Source organism: Canis lupus, chromosome 20 (genome assembly GCF_048164855.1).
Source record: "Canis lupus baileyi chromosome 20, mCanLup2.hap1, whole genome shotgun sequence".
Classification (NCBI taxonomy): Eukaryota; Metazoa; Chordata; class Mammalia; order Carnivora; family Canidae; genus Canis; species Canis lupus.
Window position 1 is genome coordinate 54,388,069 of NC_132857.1, and position 11,491 is coordinate 54,399,559.

The following is an 11,491-nucleotide window of genomic DNA, read 5'->3' on the forward strand; positions in this document are numbered from 1 at the left end:
TCAGGGAATTTGAAGGGACCTGAAAGATCACATCAACCAGTCTTGACAGTTTGCAGGTAAAGAAGCTGAGATGCGGGGCAGAGAGTCTTCTTGCTGTTTATGGCCTCATCTTTCTGGCCTACTGCTTTTTTATTTCAACGTGCTGAAGGCTCTCTTGACCCACAAAAAAACCAGCCTTGCTCCCAGCATTGGCATATGACGTCTTCCCTCTCCAGGTATTCCAAAGGCAGGGAAACTAATGAAAAATCATCAGGGGAATTTTAAAAATATGTTATCTTATGTATCTATTCTTATATATATGAATCCTTAGAACAAATTGCCATGAAAATTTTAAGATGTTTTAGATAGAAGGTAGCACAAGGTCATAAGAATTAAAGTATGTATTTACTTAATTATGAAAAATATTCATCATTAATATTAGGCAAATAGCAAAAAGCAGTAAAGTACCAAGGATTTGGAGAGGGGATCATTACTCCCCCACTGTTAAGTCACAGCATGGTAAATAGACTATTCGGAAACGAACACTCTCATAAATACATATATGCCATCCTGAGTACCCCTCCATTTCAATAACACTAATTGCCCTTTTTTTCCTTGCTGCTCCTAGCCATATTTCTTGGAAAACAACAGCTGTGTTTATTCAAATAGCAGCATACTGATGACTTGATGATAGGGTAATCTGCTGGAATTCCAAGTGTGACGGTCCCAGAGACAACTTCTCAGCACACAAGAAAAGTATCCTTTGCGTAGTACAAAGTTTGGAAACGAATCTCTACTTTGTTAGCACATGGGATTGGGTGTTCTTTCTTTCAACTGGTTACAACATTGAATCTCTTCCAAGTGCCATATATTCTGGTTCTTGCAGAATAATCTTCCTAAGCATCATTGTCCAAAAGTAATCTGCAACACGAACATTTTCAGTTTCTTTTTTTTTTCAGCTTTTAATTTTGTTATTTTATTTCAATTCAATTTGCCCATATAATAGTTTCTATGCAAGGGAGTTTTAAACAGTATCTTGAATTACAATGAAAACAGCTACAAGATTCAGGGTGATATATTCCACTTGTTGGTATTTTCTCCGAATAAATGGGTACTGGATGGGATATTAATAGCTTCAGAAGCCAAACTAGAAAACCAAAACAAACAAAAAACCAAATGGAATTAATTGAAGTGCAAGATTAATTTCTGAGAATACCGGGGGTTAAACTTTTACAAGAAGTTTGTCATCTTCCTTAATAAAGATCACTCAAGATAACTTTACACTGAATATAAGATTTCTAAAGAGTATTTGGAAATGAAATAAATTCAAAATAAGCTAACCAATATTTTTCAAGTAATGATGGAATTGATCTCTTTTAACAATAATCTTCATATTTTAGGTAGTTTTCACTTTGTTCCTGAGATGATATTTATCAAGAACTTAATTATTTTCTGTAGGGGGTATTGTCGTATCAATTTGAAAAGACAGACCTTGTATAGTATTGATGATTACATAAAAAGTAACAGTAACAACTAATATACATATAACACAATAGAGACTCTTTTTTATTTTAAATTTATTTATTCATGATAGAGAGAGAGACAGAGACACAGGAGGAGGGAGAAGCAGACTCCATGCTGGGAGCCTGACATGGGACTGGATCCCAGGACTCCAGGATTGTGCCCTGGGCCAAAGGCAGGCGCCAAACCGCTGAGCCACCCAGGGATCCCCCCACAATAGAGATTCTTTTATGTGATCAAATACATTAGCTCTTTATATGAAATGAGGCCTTTATTTTTTTTCAGAAGGGAAACCTAAACCACAGAAATATTGTCATTTGTGCAAGGCCATGCTAGGAAGGAATAGAATTGAGATTCCAAATTAGACCTCAGGACTTACATGTTCTTTATCAGGACATTATACTTCTCTCAAACTAAGCATAAGATACAGTAAAAATAATATACCAGGTGCTGAAAGCAAAATTTTACAGTTATAAATAATCTGTTTAAAGACTTTTACATGTTATCTACATACAAAAAGAAGAACTGTTAAAAGACACTAATTGGGAGACCTGATAAACCAAAAAAAAATTTATGTATAGAAATACCTGATGCAAAAGTGACGCAAAATTGATTAAGGAAGCTTATCTCCAGTGAGAAATTGGACATTTTTCAACAAACAAAACCAAACAAACAAACAGAAAACCTATTCTCTACATTTCCTGGAGAGAAAAGAAAAATAGGCTTCTAAAAGAGTCCATTCAGATTAGACTTTCAGAAGAGCTTTTCTGTCTGCCAAAATAAGTTCCTAAAAAGATTTACAGAAATTGTCCTTTTAGATACTATGTTTGTATTTAGTTTTGCTGATTTTGTTTCTTAATGCAGAAAAATGATTCAGGACTAAAACGCTTTGATGAATCCCCCCAAAAAGTTTTATTAATGGTCTTCATACCCCATGAAGACAATTCTGTCTTTAGAATAAAATGGGATGAAAACTCAATTCAGCAAACAATGAAGTCACACGGTTTCTTTATTCATCCTGGATGGTCCCTGGGAATATATTCTCAATACCACTAAACAAAATCCAAACCTCTTTTGTGTGGACTATGTCTTTACTCTAAATTTCAGATGGAGGTTTTAAAAAACAGAATGGCAACTTCAGACTAAAGTGGCCTTTAGCTAGCACTTATGACAGAACCTTTCCTAATTTAAAAAAAAACCCTAAGAAAGTAGAAGTATTAAAATCTTTTTTTTTTCAATCTCAATCCTCTCTCTACACACACAAACACACACACACAAGTAGGTTGTATATCTATACACATATAGACACATATACATATATGTGTATGCTTATATATAAATATGTAAACATATATATATGCATGTGCCAAAGTATCTGTGTGTTTGTGATGTGTGTAATAAATGAGAATGATGGTATCCATAGGAAATAAAAAATAGAAACTAAGTCTCAGAATTATAGAGGTTCCCAAGAAAGAAAACAGAACAAGTAGAATTGAAGCAATAAGTAAAGATATAAAAAAAAAATTCTAGACCTAAAAAAGTCACACATACACCCATACATGCACAAGTTACCATGTTCTAGGAAAGACACGTATATAGAGAGAAACCCTTAGGAAACGTTTACATTTCAAAAATCAAGAAATGTCTCATAAACATTTAGGAAAAAATAACATACACTACATTTAAAGGAACAAATTTAAGCTTAGGTTTAGACTTCTACTTTGTAAATTAAATTACAGAAGACAAAGGAACAAAATACCTAGAAAGCAAATTTCATATCCAGAGTAATCTACTTAAAATGCATAATTAACTACATCCTCATTAAAACTCTTCAAAGATTTCTATTGCTACAACAAAGCACCAAATCCCAACATTGATTCACATGGTTGTCCACAGTTGAGCTTCAATTTCTCCTCTCTATAACTCATATGTCTCACTTCTCTTCATTCTCAGTGCACTAGGCATACTGGAAATATTTAGAACAATCATTTTAAACTGTAGAGTGTAAAGTGACGTAAGTGGAGGTAAGTTCTCTATACTTAATTTGAACTAGTGAAATGTTGCCACCAGTGGACAATAAGTTATATAATGTAATGTAATACTGCAGCAACTACTAAAAAACAAAACAAAAAACAAATCCCACAAAAAAGTTGTACTCAAAACATAAATAAATAAAAATAGAATTCTAAAGAAATGTTTAAGTAACCCATAGGAAGCCACGAAAAAGACAACAGAGAAAGGAAAACAGAACAGACAGAGAAAAAAAAAGTACACTCAACATACCCTAACTTAGCAATAATTACATTAAACATAGATGACCTAATAAAACAATTATTCAATTGGCAGTGAGTTCAAAAAAATATGCTGTCTATAGGACATTTGTTTCAAATATAATTATATAGGAAAATTGAAAGTCAAAGGATAAAAAAAACATATACCATGCAAGCATTAATCAAAGGAAATCAGAAGTAGTTATATCATATAAAATAGACTTCAGAGCAAATAAAATTATGAGAGACAGAGGAAGACATTATGGAATGACAGAAGAGTCAATCCACCAAAAAGATACAACAATCCAAAATGTGTCTGCACCAAAAAAGAGAACTAAAAAATATGTGAATCAAAAACTGCCAGAAGTAAAAAAGAGAATAGACAAATCCACCATTACAGTTGGAGACTCCTACTCCCATTTCTCAACAATCGATCAAACAACTGGACAGAAAATAAAGATCTAGAAGAATTCAATAACACCATAAACCAACCAACTTAATCAACATTTATAGTGTAATCCATCTAACAACAGCAGAACTCATTCTTTTCCAGTTTCCAGGGAACATATACCAAGAAAGACCACATTCTGGGCTATAAAACAAACCTCACGATGTTTAAAAGAAAAAAAAAAGGATGTTTAAAAGAAAAAATTGAAATAGTGGAATGTAAGTTCTCTGACCACAAAGAAATCAAACCAGAAATCAATAACAGAAATACAAGGAAAATCTCCAAATACTGGAAATTAAATAACTCACCCTTATTTATTTTTTTAAAGATTTTATTTATTTATTCATGAGAGACACAGAGAGAGAGAGGCAGAGACATAGGCAGAGGGAGATGCAGGCTCCCTGCAGGGAACCTGATGAGGCAGGCACTCAATCCCAGATCCCGGGATCACATTCTGAGTTGAAGGCAAACACTCAACCGCTGAGCCAACCAGGCATCCCAATAACTCACCTTTAAGTAACTCATGGGTTAAAGAGGAAGACTCAAGAGAAAAAAAAGATAATTGAACTGAATGAAAATGAAAATATATGTCAAAATTTGTAGAACACAGCTGAGAGAGAAATTGTGAGTTCTAAATACATACATTAGAAAAGAGGAAAAATCTCAAATGGGTAATCTAAGCTACCACTTCAGAAACAGAAGATGAAAAGCAAAATAAATCAAAATAAACAAAAGGGAAGAAATAATAAAGATAAGAACACAAATCCATAAAATTAAAAACTAAAAAAAAGTGGAGAAAAATCAATGAAACAAAAGAGCTGAATCATTGCAAATATCAACAGAATTGACATGCCTTTACAAAGACAGATGAAATAAAAACAAAGAAGACACAAATTGTCAAAATATCAGGAATTAAATAGGAAATATCACTAGAGACGTTGTACACATCAAAATAATAAGAAGAAAATACTATGAGATTACACACAAACATTTAGCAACTGGATGAAATAGACCAGTTCCTTAAAAACACAAACTACCACAACTCACCCAATTTGAAATGTATAATTTGGATAGCCCTGTAACTAGAAAGAAACCAACATGGATGAACCTTGAAGGCATTATGCTAAGAGGAATAAATCAGATAAAGAGAGAAAAATACTGTGTGATCTCACTTATATTTGGAATCTAAAAAACCGAACTCATCAAAACAAGAGTAGATTGAAAGTTGCCAGGGGCTGGCAAGTGGAAGAAACGGGAATATGTTGGTCGAAAGGTACAAACTTCCACTTATAACATGAATAAGTTCTGGGAATCCAATGTACAGCATGGGTGACTGTAGTTAACAATACTGTATTGTATGCTTGACAGTTGCTACAAGAATAATGTTCTCAGCACACCACACACACACACACAATGTGTTAATACGTGGGGTGATAGATATGTTAACTAACCTCATTATAGTTACCATTTCACAGTATATACATATATCAAATCATCGTATTATATACTTTAAACTTACACATTATATGTCAATCATATCTTAATAAAGCTGGAATAAATCCATTTCTATTTACTACTGATAAACACACATGTACCCAGAAAATTAAATATATAGTACAAATTACAATCATCCAAAACAAGATACTTAGGTATAATTATAACAGAACATGTACAGGACTCCTATGTGGTAAACTACACAATGTTGATGAAAGAAATCTAAGATCTATAGAAGTGTGTTTATGCAGTGGAATATTTTACAGAGTGAAGATATTAATTTTCCCCAAGTTGATAAAAAGTATAATACAACTCCTATCCAAGTTTCAGCAAGATTGTCTGTAGATACAGACAAGATAATTCAAAAATTTATATGGGAAGACAAAGGAACTGGAAGAGCTAAAATAATTTTGGAAAAGAAGAATAAAATATGGAATGAGTACCCAATTTCAAGACTTTTTATGTAGCCATAGTAAAGACTGCATGGTACTGGTAGAGCAAAAGGCACATAGAGCAATGTATCAGATTAGGGAAACCAGAAAGAGACCAAAACAAATATGATCCACTGATTTTTGGTAAAGAGGCAAAAAAAATATATAATGGAGGAAGGAAAGACTTTTCAGTAAAGGTGCTGGAGTAACTGGACATCCAAATTAGGCAAAAATAATATACAATAAGCAAAATAAAACAAAAAACTTTGACCTAAAACACTTCACATAAAAATTAATTCAAAATGTATCACAGACCTAAATATAAATTTTAAATTATAAACTTTTGGAAAAATTATGATAGACAATCTTTGAGATCCAGGCAAAAAGTTCTCAGACTTGACAACAAAGCATAATCCATGAAAGGAAAACTTAATAAATTGGACTTCATCAAAATGAAAAACGTGCTATGAGAAAGACCTTATAAAAGGGAATGAGAAAACAACATACTGTAATAAAATATTTATAAACCATACATGTGACAAAGGACTAGCATCTAAAATATGCAAAGAACTCTCAAAATTCAATAGTAAAAAAAGCAAAACAAACAATATCATTAAAAAAAAAAAAAAACAAACAGGCAAATCCGCATGACAGATCACCAAAGAGGATACATAGATGATAAACACATGAAATAATGTTCAATACCATTAGGCATTAGAGAAAAAAAAATGAAAATGAAAACAAACAAAATATTACTACACACCTATCAAAATGATAAGCACTAAAAAAAAGTGATTAGCACTAGATGCTGTCAAGAATGATAAATAACTAGATCGCTCCTACATTAATAGTAGGAATGTAAAATGGTAATACGGTCACTCTGGAAAACAAATTGGCCGTTTCTTTAAATAACTAAACATACAGAGGTGCCTGGGTGGCTCATTCGGTTAAGCAGCCAACTCTTGGTTTTGGCTAAAGTCATAGTCTCATGGGTTGTGAGATCAAGGTCCATGTCAGCTCCACACTCAGCAGGAGTCTGCTTGAAGATTCATGCCCCTCCCTCCTTCACTCACTCTCTCTCTCTCTCATAAATAAATAAATAAATAAATAAATAAATAAATAAATAAATAAACAAACAAACAAATAAATAAATAATAAATAAATAATCTTTTAAAAAAATCAAAATCAAAAGCTAAGCATGCCTCTATTATACAACCCAAGAACTGCAATCCTAAGCATCCCAAATAAAAGAAAACTTATGTTCACACAAAATCTGTATAATGAATGCTCATAGCAGCTTACTCGTAATAGCCAAAACTGGAAACAACCCAAAGGTCCTTCAAAGGAGATATAGTTAAGCAAACTGCAGTATATCCATACCATTGACTGCTACTAATTAGTAAAAACAAAACACCTATATGACTGATAAACCTACAGATCTTTAGGAATTTACCTAAGTGAAAAGCCAATCCTAAAAATCTATATATTGTATGATTCCATGTATGCAACATTCTTAAAACAATAAAGTTACAGAAATGGAGAACAGATCAGTTGTTGCCCCGAGTTAAGGAGGGCATAAGGACAGGAGGAAGGAAAACGGGTATTGTTTTAAAAGTGCACCATGAAGGATCCTGGTGTTGATGGGAATGTTTTTGATTCTGACTGTATCATAGCCAATATACTGTAGTAGAGTTTACAAGCTGTCACCATTAGTAAAACTGGATAACTAGTACATGGGACTCACTGCATATAAATATGCTATTATCTCAAAATAAAATAAAAAGGTTATTTTAAAATATACATACATGTAAGACTTTCCATAATAAAACCTTGATAACAACATCTAACAACCAACATTGAATAGTGGAATTTAAAAAACTATTGTTTGTGAATAACGATGCAAAAGTCTAGGTAAAAATATGTTAAATATAATTCAAAAGAATATTAAGGTAATAATTTCTCATCTTAATGTAGGCTTTATTTGATAACTATAAAGAGTTTGATATGAGGGGAATATTTATCAAGCAAGATCATAACATCAATAGGCTAAAAAAATTATCCCAATAGTTTCTAAATAGGCATTTATGATGGTTAATTTTATGTGTCAACTTGACTGGGCTAAGGGATGGCCAGATGGCTGGCAAAACACTATTTCTGGGTGTTGTCTGTGAGGGTATTTCTGGAAAAGATTAGCATTTGATTCAGTAGACAGAGTAAAATGTGGGTATCACATTCAATCTGGTAAGGACCCAAATGGAACAAAAAGGCAAAGGAAGGGTGAATTCCCTCCCTCTCTCTTCTTGAGCTGGGTCATCTGTCTTCTCCTGTCCTTGGACAATGAAGCTCCTGATTCTTGGGCCTTTGGGACTCTGGGACTTACACACATGGTCCCCAGGTTGTCAGGCTTTCAGATTTAGGCTGACTTACACCACCAGATTTCCTGGTTCTTCAACTCACAGATAGCAGATTGTGGGACTTCTTGGCTTCTACAACCATGTGAGCCAATCCTACAACCTCCTTTTGTATATCCCTATATCCTATTGATTCTGTTTCTCTATACAACCCAGACAAATACAGCATCCAAAAAAACCCCAGTATCCATTACTTGTTAAAGAATACACGACAGTATGGCAGAGATTTGTTATTCATCAAATATTTATAGGCTTTTTAACCTTTCTCAGTCCCTTTGATTCTAAGGAGGTGTAGGTGTATGACTAATTCTTAGTATCTAAATGGAAAAAGGAAGATAAGAACCATTGTGCCCTCTCCACATCCAATCTCATTTAATGGCTGAAAAGTAAAAACTAAGAGCTGGTAGCTAGAATTTGGAAGCAGCCCCGGGGCCTGAGACACTATTTGGAAAATAAACACATAGGAACCAAACTATCACATATTATATGAGTAGGGGCTAAAGCTTTGTTGTGTTAAGCGGTAAAAATGTTAGGGATATTTGTTATTGCAGCATAGCCTTTTGTTACCTAACACAACAATAATCTTTTAATTAGTGGAACATCTATCCATCAATGTATTTTTATTTTACAGAATAGATTGAAGAAAAATAAGGCACTAGAGGCATTTCCATGAGATTCAGAAAATAGATCAAAATGTCCACTCTTTTTGCTGGACTAAGATTTGTGCTTATGGACTTTTATCATAGCTTTATTTATAGTACAAAACAAATAATAGATAAAGGTGTATATCTAAGTAGAGCTATATTTAAGCAATAACTATATATGTAATAAATATGAAACAAATTAATATTTTCAAACAACATATAAAGAGCCTGAGAAACGCCATGCATTGCTAGATTAAGAAAGCAGGATACAAACTTGTATGTATAGTATGGGCCAAGTTAATATGCGTGCAAACTTACGCACATTCAAAGAATTACTAAAATATTAATGGTCGTTATTTCTAGAAGCTGGAATCATGGGCAGCTGTTCACTTTATTCTTCATACTTTTCAATATTTTAATCAGAAATAATAAACATTATTTTTAGAAAGAGTAATGGAACATTTCCTACCTACAAAGTTTCTGCTTTGTCCTTCAGCTGCCACATTATTATTAATAATAATGCTTATTGAACAGGAATAATCTCTTTTCAGCATGAAACATCCCGTATTCATGCAAAAATAATCTTAATACTTATTATTTTTAATGAGAAAAATGTGCTCAGGTTGAACAATTCTTATCAAATACTTCATATGAGTATGTAAAGGAGAACTTGACTTTGTAAAAAAAAACTATCCCGTATGCCAAAATGTTACAATTGCTAATAAGCAATGGAGAGGAAGAGAGAGGCTGGCAGCTAGCAGCAAAAAGAGTGGCTTAAAGATCTTGAAGGTCCATCTCAATGAATGTGACCTAGAAGTGGGTCCCAATGTGATCCAATAGATTCCTAGTATCACCACTGCTGCCATTAACGCACATGCACACACCACATTCATACGTCATACTACAAGGTTCCTATAAGGCCTCTTCCTTTTTTTGTGTCCCATAACTTCTTCAAAGTCTGCAGCTGCCCATTTTCAACTTTGAGTACCTTCTTCATCTAAAATTCTTCTGCTAAAATAAATATTTGAGAACATTTTCACTGCATTATTTCCCAGACAACTTTATGGCCAAGTGTAACTTAGCTAGAAGCCAACTCACTATTTCATTGTCTTCACTAGAGTCAGCTTCAGAGCATATTTCAATACCAAAAGCCACGTGGTGCATACAGGTTGTCTCTTTAAGTGACATTTCCACCATAGCCTCCAGATTACAGGGGAATTTTTTGTTTGTTTTCTTCAATTCTGCCTTAATTTTTATTTGAACTTTGAAACTCTGATGAAACATCATAAATTGTATTGGGATATATATTTCTTCAAACACCGTATGAACAGCCAAACTGTACCTCCTCATAGACTTAGCTCAATGAAATGAGCTTAGAGCATTCCCCTATTTTGCTCCTTTTCACATATATTCAGTTTTCAAAGTGTTATAAAGTAGTGTTTTTAAGAATTAATATTGTGTGCTCTAATAGTGATCTTTTCATCTCAGATTCTAAAAGAAACAAAAACAGATCCATTATTTCACGAACTTACATTTCAATCTTTTTTTTTTTCAGGTTTTCTGTAATAAATACATGGAAAATAGTCTTTGTCTACTCACTGGATCACAGCATAGTGTAGAGGGAAAAACACAGCCTGGGAGTCAGAACCAGGTTCCAGCCTCAGCTCTATCAAATATTTTTAATGATTCTCTGTTATATCCTTTACCCTCTCTCAGCCTCCATTTATTTTTTTTTCAGTGAATGCAATGAAAGTATAAAACTGCCTGCCTTACGGGTTTTAATGATGAATAAATAATGTTGATTAAATATGCTATACAGCTATTCATCATTGTTAATAATTAAATTTTTTCCAATTTAATTGTTTTGATGCTAGTTTGATCTATTATCACTAAAAAAAAAAAAAAAAAAAAATGCTATTCCCATTGTGCCTAACAGATTCCAATGGAAACTCACATAGCTTAAGAGTAAGAAACACTTGCCACTTTGGAAAAGTTATATAAAATATAGTGGTTTTTTAATTTTAAATTGCACACTGACCTTTCTAAATCCTAGACTGGAGGCAACTATTTTTTTAAAGGTCATCTATGACATTGTCGATATGAAATTTTAAAAATATTTTCTTAACCCCATCTCCAATAACATCCATAACAAAATTAGCTGGGAAGACCTACCGTAGGATTGATTATACACACACACACACATGTATATGATATATATATCTCATATGTAAATATATATGGACATATACATCTAGGTGGGGTGGGTACATACATAGACATGCATATATGTGTG